This window comes from Rhinopithecus roxellana, chromosome 9, assembly GCF_007565055.1.
Source record: "Rhinopithecus roxellana isolate Shanxi Qingling chromosome 9, ASM756505v1, whole genome shotgun sequence".
In the NCBI taxonomy this organism is placed as follows: domain Eukaryota; kingdom Metazoa; phylum Chordata; class Mammalia; order Primates; family Cercopithecidae; genus Rhinopithecus; species Rhinopithecus roxellana.
This window is the reverse complement of record NC_044557.1, coordinates 71,786-84,409: the sequence shown is the minus strand read 5'-3', so window position 1 is coordinate 84,409 and position 12,624 is coordinate 71,786. Positions and strand designations below refer to the sequence as shown.

At 43.8% G+C, this 12,624-nt stretch overlaps 1 non-coding gene across 1 annotated transcript; it reads right to left on the bottom strand.

Annotated features, from left to right (window-relative positions):
• Nucleotides 1-3,100: 3,100 nt before the first annotated feature.
• Nucleotides 3,101-3,208, bottom strand: LOC115899769. The gene has a single exon (XR_004059377.1). It is a non-coding gene; the product is annotated as a U6 spliceosomal RNA (small nuclear RNA).
• Between the last annotated feature and the right edge of the window lie 9,416 nt (nucleotides 3,209-12,624).

The following is a 12,624-nucleotide window of genomic DNA, read 5'->3' as shown; positions in this document are numbered from 1 at the left end:
TGGGAATTACAGGGACTGCCACCACTCCCAGCTAAGTTTGTAATTTTTTAGTAGAGATGGGGTTTCACCCACCTGTGGCCAGGCTGGTCTTGAACTCCTGAACCTCGTGACCTTACCCGCCTCGGCTTCCCAAAGTGCGGGCCATTACACGGTTGTAAGCCACCACATCTGCCCTATTATTTTTGTCTCTTTAGTAGAGAGGAGGTTTCACCATGTTGGCCCCGGCGGTGTATAGAGCTCCTGACCTCAGGTGATCCACCTGCCTCAGCCTCCTGAGGTACTGGGCTTATAGCTGTGAACCACCGTGCCCAGCCACTTTCTGGAATTTTATGTTTATTTTCATTTTGCTTTTTCAAAAAAGCTTCATTTAAAAAATTAAAGTACAACATACATAATAATAAAATGCACAGATTTTAAGGGTACAACTCGATTAATTTTTACACACTATACACTTATGTAACCACACCTGGATTAAGTCATGGTATATTGTTTGTACTCTAGAAATGTCCCTTCTCAGTCAGTCCTCCCTCCACCCCCATCCCAAGGTAACCACTGTTCTGGTGTATGTCAGTGTAGATTAGTTTTGGAATTGTTAAGTATGTACTCTTGTCTTTCGGGCAACATTCTATTTGCAAGATTCCTCCATGTTGTTGTATGCATCAGTAGTTCATTCTTTTTTTGTGGTTGAGGAGTATTCCACTGTAGAATAAACCACGCAATTTGTTCACTCATTTTATTATCATGGGCATTTGTGTTGTGTCCATTTTCTGGCTATTAAGAAACCTGCCATGAACTCTCCTGTCCACATCTTTTGGGGCACATATTTACTCATTAAGGTTGGATATAACAGGAGTGTAATTGCTATGTCACCACATAGGTACATGTTATAATAGATACTTCAAACAGTTTTCCAATATTTTGTATTGTTAGTTAAAAAACATTATCAGCCATATTGGTAGTTGTAGTGGGCTATAGTGAGCTATATATTTCCCTTTGTCTCTATTTTAGTTTTATTCAATAACTTCTTTTTTTTTTTTTTTCAAACAAGGATCTACGTGCTTGCTTAAGCCCAGGCTGGAGGCCCAGTGGCATGGACACACTGCTCACTGTGGCCTTGACCTCCCAGGCCTAAGTGATACTCCCACCTCAGCCTCCTGAGTTGCTGGAATACAGGTGCACCACTATACCACCAGTAATTTTGTATTTTTTGTAGAGATGGGGTTTTTTTTTTTGCTTTTTTGCTGTTGGCTGGGCTGGTCTTGAACTCCTGGGCTCAAGTGATCTTCCCACCTTGGCCTCCCAAAGTATTGGGATTACAGAAGTGAGCCACCATGCCTGGCTATAGTTGCATCCAATAATTTGTGATATGTTATTTTCATTGCCATTCAGTTCAAAAAATTTTCTGATTTCCTGGCCGGGCCACGGTGGCTCAAGCCTGTAATCCAGCACTTTGGCTCCCTGAGCGATCGAGACGGGCGGATCCAAGTCAGGAGATCGAGACCACCCCTGGTAATTATGTTTGAAACCCCGTCTCTACTAAAGATACAAAAAAAAAAAAAAAACTAGCCGCGGGCGACGAGGCGGGGCCTGTTAGTCCCAGCTACTTGGGAGGCGGAGGCAGGAGGAGAATGGCATAAACCTGGAAGGCGGCGCTTGCAGTGAGATGAGAACGGCCACCGCACTCCAGCCTGGCGACAGAAGCCAGACTCCGTCTCAAAAAAAAAAAAAAAAAGAAAAAAAAAGAAATATTTTCTGATTTCCATATATATATATTGCAAATATTTTCTCCCATTCTGTGACTTGCCTTTTCTTGTTATTAGGGTTTTTTTTTTTTTGTTAACTAGAAGTTTCATATTTTAATGAGTTTTTTTCACTTTTACTCATACATTATTTAGAAAAGTATATTCCTTAATTTCTGAACATCTGGGGATTTTCTAGGATTCTTTATGGTTGGCTTCTGATAATTCATTGTCTCATCAGAGAATATCCTTTGTATTACTTCAGCACTTTAAAATTTACTTAGGTATGTTAACATTTCCAACAGTACTTGTGGATCTGAATTTTTCTCCCTTAGTTCTTCTGTCAGTTTTTGCTTTATTTTGAGGCTATGGTATTATGTGTATACAAAGTTAGACTTGCAATTTTTTTATTGAATTGATCCCTTTATTGTTAGGAAATATCACTCAGTAAAACTGCTTGCCTTAAAGTTTACTTTGTCTGATATTTGTCTAGCTACATCAGCTTTCTTTTGATTGTTAGTTGATGTATCTTTTTCATCCTTTTAGCGTCAACTTTTTCCATTTTTGTGCTGCTGCATAACCAACCACCCCAAAACTTACTGGCATAAACCAACAAACATTTAATTATGCTCATAAGTATGTGGGTGAAGCATTTGGACAGAGCTTAGCAGAGACACTTTATATCTGTTCTACATTGCCTGGAGTCTTGGCTGGAAAGATGTCAATTACTGGGGACTAGAATCTGGAGACTTCTTCAATCACATGTCTGGACTGGGCTAACTTGAGACTGGACTCAGCTAGGACTGTTAATTGTAGTGCCTACTTGGACTTCCTTATAACATGGTGGACTTGAGTAGTCAGATTTCTCACACAGGGGCTCAGAGCTCCAAAAGTGATTGTTTCACCAAACAAGGCATAAATTGCAGAGACTTTTATGCTCTTGCCTCAAAAGTCCCGCAGTATTACTTCTTCTGTACTCTATTGGTTGAAGGAACCACAAGCCCACACAGATTGGGGAAGGGAGACAGACCCCATCTCTTAATGAGAAGGGTGCCAAAGGATTTGTGGCTGTTTTAAAACTGCCACACAACTTTTATTTTCATATCCTTATATTTGAGGTTTATTTTTATCCAGTCTCACAATCTTTGTCTTTTAATTGGCATCTTTGGATCATTTATATTTAATTACTGATACTATGATTTAAACCTATCATCTTACAATTTACTTGCTATTTGTTCCATCTGTTTTTTTTTTGTTGTTGTTAATTTTTCCCCTTTCTCTCCTTCTTTGGATTATTCATGCATTTAAAAAATTATTCCACTTCCCTACTCTAAAGCTTGTTAACTGTACATTCTTTTATTATTCTTTGGTGATTACCCTAGAATTTGCATGCCATCTTTGCTCAAGGGGCCATGCTAATCTTCTCTGTATTCTTCCCATTTTAGTGTATATGCTGCCAAAGTGAACACAATGATTAGCCTAGAGATTGCAACATGTGTCATTATTTTATTATAACCTATCTAAATGAATGAAGTGGCATTCCATATCAATGGTTCCATATCTGTGGATTCAACCAACCTTTGATCAAAAATATTTGGGAAAAAAAAATGAATGGTGTGTCGAGGCCGGGGGCGCGGTGGCTCAAGCCGTAATCCCAGCACTTGGGAGGTCCGAGACGGGCGGATCAAAAGGTCGGAGATCTGGCTAATACGGGGATGTTGGAAAAACCCCGTCTCTACTAAAGATATAAAAAACTGCGGGCGACGACGCGGGCGTCCTGTAGTCCCGCTACTTGGGAGGCGGAGGAGGCAGGAGAATGGCGTAAACCTGCGAGGCGAGCTTGCAGTGAGAGTGAGATCCGGCCACCGCACTCCAGCCTGGGCGACAGAGCGGAGACTCTGTCTCAAAAAAAAAAAAAAAAAAAAAAATGACAATCGTGTCATCTGTACTGAACATGTACAGACTTTTCTCTTGTTATTATTCCCTAAGCAATTCAGTAAAACAACTATTTACATTGCACTTACAGTGTATTAGGTATTATAAGTAATCTAGAGATGATTTAAAGTATATGGAAGGATGTGCGTAGGTTATAGGCAAATACTATGCCATTTCATGTAAGGGACTTGAACATCTGTGGATTTCGGTGTCTGTGGGAAGTCCTGGATCAAATTCCTAATAGATACAGAGGAACAACTGTACATGTCATATCCTGAACAATGCAAGAACCTCACAACACTTTAACTCCATTTACCCTTCTCCTGCCTTTTGTGTTATTGTTAACATATTTAATTCTGTCTATATTTTGAGCTCTGTAAGACATTAGTGTTATTGTTTTATGTAGTAAATATTAATTTAGAAATTTTACTCTTTTGGTGTTGTTTATTTCTTTTTTAATTTGTTTTGTTTTTTTAAATACAGTTCACTCTGTCCACCCAGGCTGGAGGGCAGTGACACGATCTCGGGTCACTGCAACTTCCACCTCCTGGATCAAGTGATTCTTGTGCCTCAGCCTCCCTAGTAGCTGGGACTACAGGCATGCGCTGCCACGTCCTGCTAATTTTTGTATTTTTAGTAGAGACAGGGTCTCACTATATTGGCCAGGGCTGTGGTTTTTTTTTCCTTTTAAGAGTTATGACTCAGGTAAATCTGCCCGCCTTGGCCTCCCAAGGTGCTGGGTTTACAGGTGTGAGCCACCACGCCTAGCCTGTGTATTCTGTCTTACATTACTGTTTTCATCTGGGATTATCTTCTGCCTGAAAAAATTCTTCCAGTATTTCTTTGAATGTAGCTATGCCAACAAGAAGTTCTCTCAGTTTTTGTTTGCCCTAAAATGTCTATACTATGCCTTCACTTTTGAAGGATATTTTCATTGAATATAGCATTTTAAGTTGGTAATTATTTTCTTTCAGCACTTTAACAATTTTCTTTATCCATTTTTTTCTTGCTTAGCTGACAGTTTTATTGTTGCTCTTTTGAAAACAATGTGGGTTTTTCCCTCTGGTTGCTTTTAAGATTTTTCCTTTTTTTATTTTCAGCAGTTTTTCTGTGATATAGCTACGTGTGTGTGTATGTGTGTGTGTGTTTGTGTATGTCTATGCATGAGGAGAAATTCTTTACACTGTAGCTTGTTGTTTTTCATCATTTTTGGAAAATTCTCAGCCAATATTTGTTTAAAAATTAGTTCTATCCCATTCTTCTCTCCATCTGGGTCCCAATTACAAATATGTTAGATGTTTTTACCATGCCCCTATATCAATTACTTTTTTTTTGAGATCTCAAGTCTCACCTCTGCTTTGCCTAGGCCTATAATGCAGTGGAACAAGCTCGGGATCACTGCCACTTCACTTCCTCGGTCCACGATTCTCTCCTACCTTAGCCTCCCGAATAGCTGGGATTACAGGCACCCACCACCATGCCTAGCTAATTTTTATATTTTTAGTAGAGACAGGGTTTTGTCATGTTAGCCAGGGTAGTCTCAAACTCTTGACCTCAATGAATTTGCCCACCTTGGCCTCACAAAGTGCTGGGATTACAGGTGTGAGCCACTGTGGCCGGCCAATTACATTTTTCCCCCCATTTTTCATTCTTTTGTCTCTGGTCTTTACTGTCTTGTCTTGGCTATGTCTAATTTGCTATTGAACCCATCTATTCAATTTTTAATTTCAGTAATTTTATTATATTGATTCTAAGATTTTCATTTGGCTTTTTTTTTCTTTTTTCTTTCTTTTTTTTTTTTTTGAGACGGAGTTTTGCCCTGTCGCCCAAGCTGGATTTCAATGGCACAATCTTGGCTCACTGCAACCTCCGCCCCCCAGGTTTAGTGTTCTCTTGCTCAGCCCTCAGAGTAGTAGCTGGGATTAAAGCACACGCCCACAATGCCCTGGTAATTTTTGTATTCTGTAGGAGACGAGGGTTTCACCAGTTGGCCGGTGGTCCGGATCCTGACAGTGATCTGCCAGCTTGCCGACCATTTTTTTTAACGCAGAATCCAGTCTTTGAGTAACTCGCTTCCTTTCTTTTATTTCCTGAGCATATGAATCATAGGGCTACTCGGGAGGCTGAGGTAGGAGAATCACTTGAACCCGAGAGGCAGAGGTTGCAGTGAGCCGAGATTATGCCATCGCACTCCAGCCTGGGCAAAAAGAGCGAAACTCCTTCTCAAAAAAATAAAAGGAAATAAAATAAAACTCCAGAAAGTGGTCATTTCTGGAGCGGAGATCAGAAGATAGAAGAGAAGAGGCTAACAGTCATACATACAATGCGTATACCCTTCTGTATGCATCAAATATTAAATGCTAACAAACACATTATATTAGTAAAAACAAATTCTTCAAATATTTACCACGCATGTACTGAACTCTGGAAGAATTTTAAAAGCAAAATGAATATAAATGACTCTCACTGATGTTTAAATACATGAAGACAATTGCATTAATTTAATAAATGCCCTCCTAGCGTCATGCTGATTGTACCTTCAAGAGACCACTTTGTATGACATAGGCCATAAGCATGACAGGCATTATTGAATGCATACTGTCTGTTGGGCACAGTTGTGAATGCTTTACATGCATTTAATTGTCATATAACCATATGAGGCCAGTACTGTTATCACCCCAATTTAACAGATGGGGAAACACACACAGGGAGTTCAAGTGATTTGCTGGTGGCCTCACAGCAGGCAAGCAGTCGAGCCAGCATTTGAAGCCTGCTTTTGAATGGCTGTCTGGTTTCAGAGCCTACTCACTCTACCTCTGCACCATTCTGCCTCTTTTAAGGAGCACAGCTCCCATTTCTGGGAGTTTTCCACCATACCTCTGACTTCTGAAGAGGACTGAAATGGAGTTGCAGGGTGTCCATAGAGAGGGGGCTTGTGACATGTCTGTAATTACAATGACAGTGAATTGCATTGTCATTACCGACAATGACAATCATAATAAACATTGAGCCCACATTGTTCTATATCACAGAATATATTAAAAAGTTGCTATGATTAAACAATTAACAAGTTTTTTAATTCCAGATCTTCACTAAGAAATAACCTGGATCAGCCAGACACGGTGACTCCCGCTTGTAACTCCAACACTGTGGCAGGCTGAGGTGGGTGGAACACCTGAGGTCAGGAGTTCGAGCCCAGGCTGGCCAACATGGCGAAACCCCATCTCTATTAAAGATATAAAAATCAGCCTGGAGTAGTAGCACGCGCCTGTAATCCCAGCTACTGGGGAGGCTGATGCAGGAGAATCGTGTAAACCAGGGAGGTTGAGGTTGCAGTGGGCCGAGATCACACCACAGCACTCCAGCCTGGGTGACAGAATGAGACTCCCTCTCAAAATAAATAAATGAACAAACAAACTAAGAAATAACCTGGATAAATTATCTTCTCTCTCTGAATTCTCTCCCATCCTTTTCTGGCTTATGGCACCTACAACTTTATATTTACTTATTTTATTTGTTTGTTTGTTTGTTTGTTTGTTTGTTTGTTTGTTTTGAGACAGAGTTTCGCTCTGTTGCCCAGGCTGGAGTGCAGTGGCATGATCTCAGCTCACTGCAAGCTCCACCTCCCGGGTTCACACCATTCTCCCACCTCAGCCTCCCGAGTAGCTGGGACTACAGGTGCCCACCACCACGCCCGGCTAATTTTTTGTATTTTTAGTAGAGACAGGGTTTCACCGTGTTAGCCAGGATGGATCACCTATGACTTTATAAATGCTTGAGCATTTGTTTCTGATTCTTCTTTGTCTTCTTGTGGGGCATGTTACTTAGACATGGAAGATGCTGAGTAAATATCTTTGTAATGTCTGTGAAATAGCTGAGTCCATACATGACAAATAAATAAAGATGACGTCAAACATCCAAGGTCTTTGCAAAAGCTCCCACATGTCCCTTGGCCTTGCCCGTCATATTCACTGCTGTAACTCTGAGATTTAGAAAAGAGCCTGTAAGTTGTAAGTGCTCACTCAATACCAAGTTTTGGTTGAATGACTGAAAGCAGGAATGACAGATAATTCTGGCACTTTGTAAAATATCTGTAGACCAAGCCTCATCTCTGTGAAAGGCCTTGCTGACGCTGGAACGGGTCGACATGTCTACCAACTCAGAGGGATAAGGAAGAGGCACTACACTGTGGGGTCCTGATAAGAGAAGAAGGCATCTACAATGCTGGAGTGGACAGCAGGCTGGAGGGAGAATCCTTTTAAGAAAACCCATGCATGCGGCAGGTGCGAGTCTCCCAGGTTTTCAGTGAGCGGTTCTTACCATGCACAGGGGAGGATAGGGATGAGGGTAAATGTCTTGAGTATCTTTGAGAATTTTCTTTTTTCATGTTTTTTTTTATTTTTCTGAGATAGAGTCTCGCTCTGTTGTCCATGCTGGAGTGCGGTCACAGCTCACTGTAGCCTCCAACTTCTGGGTTCAAGCCATCCTCCTGCCTCAGCCTCTTAAATGGCTGGGACCACAGGCACACCACCACACTTGGCTAATTTCTTTTTTAAATTTTGTAGAGACAGGGTCTCACTATGTTGACCAGACTGGTCTCAAACTCCTGGCCTCAAGCAATCCTCCTGCCTTGTCTTCCTAAGCCCAGCGAGAATGTTCTTTCCTTGACTAGTAAGAGTTCAGCAGTGTCTGCCAGGCTGAGCAAGTGGAGCTCCAGGGTCAGGTGGGTGGAAGAAGTTCCGTCCTCAGTCTCCCTGCTCCACTCCTGTCTCTTGTTTTCTTTTGGGAATTCTTTCTCTAGCAATGGGGAAGGCATGTGATGGCCTTTTTAAGGATAGAACATCACGAGTCATCTGGAACTGCCTCTTGGGGAAAGACTGTTCTCTTCCCTTAAAAAGCATGCCTTGTTCTTCCAGGAGAGATGCTTGACTTCCTTCCTCCCCCTCCTCTCCACCCTTCCCTTCCCACTCTAGCCTCCCCTTCAAGCTGTCTTGCTTCCTCTTCTCCCTACTGCTGCCTTTTTCTCTGGTTCTCAGCGGGGAAAGCCAGAAGCCTAATCTCAGGAGCAGAAAAAAATCTCCAAACCAATACACAGAGCCCAGGAGAAATGATCTGGAGCAAAGTGCTTCTCAGGGGCTCGTGCAGCAGAAAATCAGAACCTGATCATCTGGTCTGATGTGTCTGTTCCTATCCTTTGATTGCAGAAGATCAAGTTCTGGCCAACACACATGTTGATGTCTGATACAAGGCATTGCTTAGCAAAGCCCTGAACTCTGCCTCCCACCACCACTCCCCTGGCTAAGTGAGGTCTGGGGGGCTGACATCGGCCTGGCCTCATCAGTCTCTGACTCTCAGACTCAGAACCTAGTATCAGGGAGATTTCATCCCAAGACCTCCTTGTCTTCTGGGGGCCTTCATTCATTCACAACATTCTGAGTGAGTTCTTATGTCACCTGCCTCAACAACTTGCTTCTCCGCTTCCAGTTATTTCTATCTTGGTCCATTTTACCACCTCTTTCTCTTTCCACCACTTTTCTCCCTGTCTCCTTCATTTCTTCCTGTTCTAGGTGCTTCACATGGCCCTTTCTGCAGGCACCTCTCCTGTTTCTGTCTCCGGGAGCGTTCTCCTCCATCCTCCCTCCTTCCTGGGGACTCTGGGAAGTGCCTGAGTGTGGCCTTGCAGGTTGCGCCACCGCTTTCATCCCGATCCAGGTGGCTGTAATCCAGTACAGGATTTACGCTACCCTGACCCTGAGCCGTCAAGAAGGAACAGCCAGATTAATGGGGTGGGCGGGCTGAGGTAATAATCAGTTTGTTTGATGTGACAAGCCTGATAGGCGTTGATTTACTTACAGACTGATGGGCTTTTAATTGAGCACGCCATCCCAGTCACTTCAAAGGCAGGGGAAGTTGACAAGGGGCCCCTTTCACAAGGGCTCCTGGTGACTGACAGGCCCCCTCTGCTAAGACTCCCGCCTGGCCCAGGACCGGCCCGGGCAGCCCTCACCCGGCTCTGTACCAAAGGAACACATTTTCTGTAACTCAGAAATAGCCTTTTGTCTACTGCCAAGGAAGGCAGCCTCCGCTCGGAAGGCCTCACATCTCTCAGAGGGGTGAGGAATAAGGAGGAATGGGGGATCCTGAGATGGGGCTGCAGAAAGGGCCTGGAGGAGGTAGGGGAGATTCCATGTCCTTGATGTGCAAATGGCTACTTTGTTCTGACCTCCTGTGCTGAGCCAGCCTGCTCCACCTCACTTTCTCCACCTTCTCCTCACTTCTTCCCAGTCTCTCTCTCTCTCTCTATATATATATGTGTGTGTGTATTATATATGTATATATGTATTATATATACATATATATGAAAATATATTTATATATCATATTATTTATATTATATATACATATGTAATATATATATGAAAATATATATTCATATATAATACATATATATGAAAATTATATATATGTATTATATGTATAATACATATACATACAATTTTCTCATTTTTTTTTTAAATTAGAGACTGGGTCTCATTATGTTGCCCAGGCTGGTCTCAAACTCCTGGGCTCGAGGAATTCTCCAACCTTGGCCTCCCAAAGTGCTGGGATTACAGGCGTGAGCCATTGGGCCTGGCTGCTCCCTCTTTTCAAGCCCTTCTTTTTGTATTATCCTTCCCAGTTCTCGGGCCCCTTCCTTCTCCCCCTCTTTCTCCTCCCACTTCCTCCTTCCTTCTACCTCACAGGAGAGGCCAGAAAAGGTGGAGTCAGCTCCTAATGCCCCTGGAGTAGTGGCCCGTTCACAGCAGCCCCCTCCTCCCTGACAACCACCCTTTCTCCCCCAGGCTGTAGGCTGTGAGGCCTTCAGACCAGGACACCGTTGGACTTGGAGGCGGGGCCTCTACAGCAAACCCCTCTCTCCTATAGATAACACTACAATGAACAGGGGCCACAGACACCCAGGCCTAAGGCCAGGGACTCAGGTTCAGTGCAGTTTCTATCCCATTCTTGTGTGGTCTGGAAGATGCTAGGCCAAATGTGATTAATATTAAAACAGAGGTTTTATTCTGTTTGAAATGTTAGAAAACGTTCTTTATCAAGGATGTCCTGTCGAAATGGATTTGCTTTGGTTTTGTTTTGTTCAAGTCCCATAGGACACAGTCCCTGACCTCTAGGAGGAGGGACCTTCTACATCAACCCCCAAACTTCATCACTAAGTGGGGAGTGGGGATGGAGGGGAGGTCAGTGAGACTCCCACCCTGCAGGAGCTTTGAGTTCTAAGTCAGGCCCTTTTAGTGACTGCCAGAGACAGTAGGCAAGCCCTGTTCCCTGTGTTCCTCTTTTTTTCCCTGTGGTAACTTACCCAGGCACGCAGAGCCAGGCCCTGACTAGAAAGACCATGGTAATAATTCACATTTGCATGCCATCATTGCATTTGGAAGGGACCTTCTTTTTTTCTTTTTTTTTTTTTTTTTGAGACTTTTTTTTTGAGACTCTGTCACCAGGCTCTATCTCGGTTCACTGCAACCTCCACCTCCCGGGTTCGAGCAATTCTCCTGCCTCAGCCTCCCGAGTAGCTGGGACTACAGGTGTGTGCACCACGCCCAGCTAATTTTTGTATTTTTAGTAGAAATGGGGTTTCACCATGTTGGCCAGGATGGTGTCGATCTCGTGATCCGCACCCCTCCCCCCCGCCCCCGCCGCCTCGGCCTCCCAAAGTGCTGGGATTACAAGCGTGAGCCACCGCGCCTGGAGGCACCTTCACATATATTATCTTAATTAGTCTTTTAACAGCTGTGGGAGGTAGATAAGCGCAATGTTATTATGCCCATTAGACAGATGATAAAATTGAGACTCAAAGGATGATGTGCTCCTAAGAGGCAAAACTGGGTCTCAAACTGGGGGATTCTCCTGCTTCTTCTTCCACCGCCCCTCACTGCATCCCAATGACTATTGCCCCATTCCTCTGGAAGCTGCATTTTCTCACTCTAAACAGGTAGGTGGTTTGCTCCCATTTCCCTTTGTCTTTTTCCCCCTTTGTCTTTTCCCCCTTTTAGGTCCTTCCCCACCCTCCTGGCCTCGGTGTCCAGAGTCAGAGAGCCTCCAGCCCTAACCTTACAAGGCAGAGCTCTCCCGCTGGTCTCTGTTTCAAAGCTCACTTACAAATGTTGCCTGGGAGCCTGATGTTCCCTCAAGATTTGCTGCCCCCACCTCTCCTCTCATCCATAGAAGGGCCATAGGTGAGGTGCCTGGGCGTTTGGTTCTCTGCTGTTGAGAGCGTGTTCACCAAGGTAGCTCATGACCTGTTGGAGGGGTATTTCCCACTGCAGAGCTAAGCCCCAGGGCTGACGCTTGAGAGAAATCAATTAGCTCTCCCTTCTCTGCCTCTATGCCTTGAATCTAGTATTTCCACAGAAATATTAATGCCCTGAGATATTATGGCTTGTTTACACATTGGTCCCCTCACTAGAGAGTCCAATCCTTTAGGGCAAGTACATATCTTTTCATCTTATATCCCCAGGGCTGAATGGTGCCAGTTTAGCTGAAATGTTTGTTGTTGAAAGTTTTGTTGGCCCAGACTGTGTGGTGGTTCATGCCTGTAATCTCAGCACTTTGTGAGGCCAAGGAGGGGGAATTGCTTGAGCCAAGGAGTTTGAAACCAGCCTGGGCAACAGGGTGAAACCCCATGTCTACAAAACATAAAAAAAAATTAGCTGGGCATATGGGCATGCTCCTATAGTCCCATCAACTCAGGAGGGTCAAGTGAGAGGATTGACTGGGACTGGGAGATCAAGGCTGCAGTGAGCTGTGGGTGCACCACTGCACTCCAGCCTGGGTGACAGAGTGAGATCTTGTGAAAAGAAAAGAGGGAGAGGAGAGGAGAAGAGAGGAGAGGAGAGGAGAGAAGAGAAGGGGAAGAGAAAGGGAAGGGAAGGGAAGGGAAGGGAAGGGA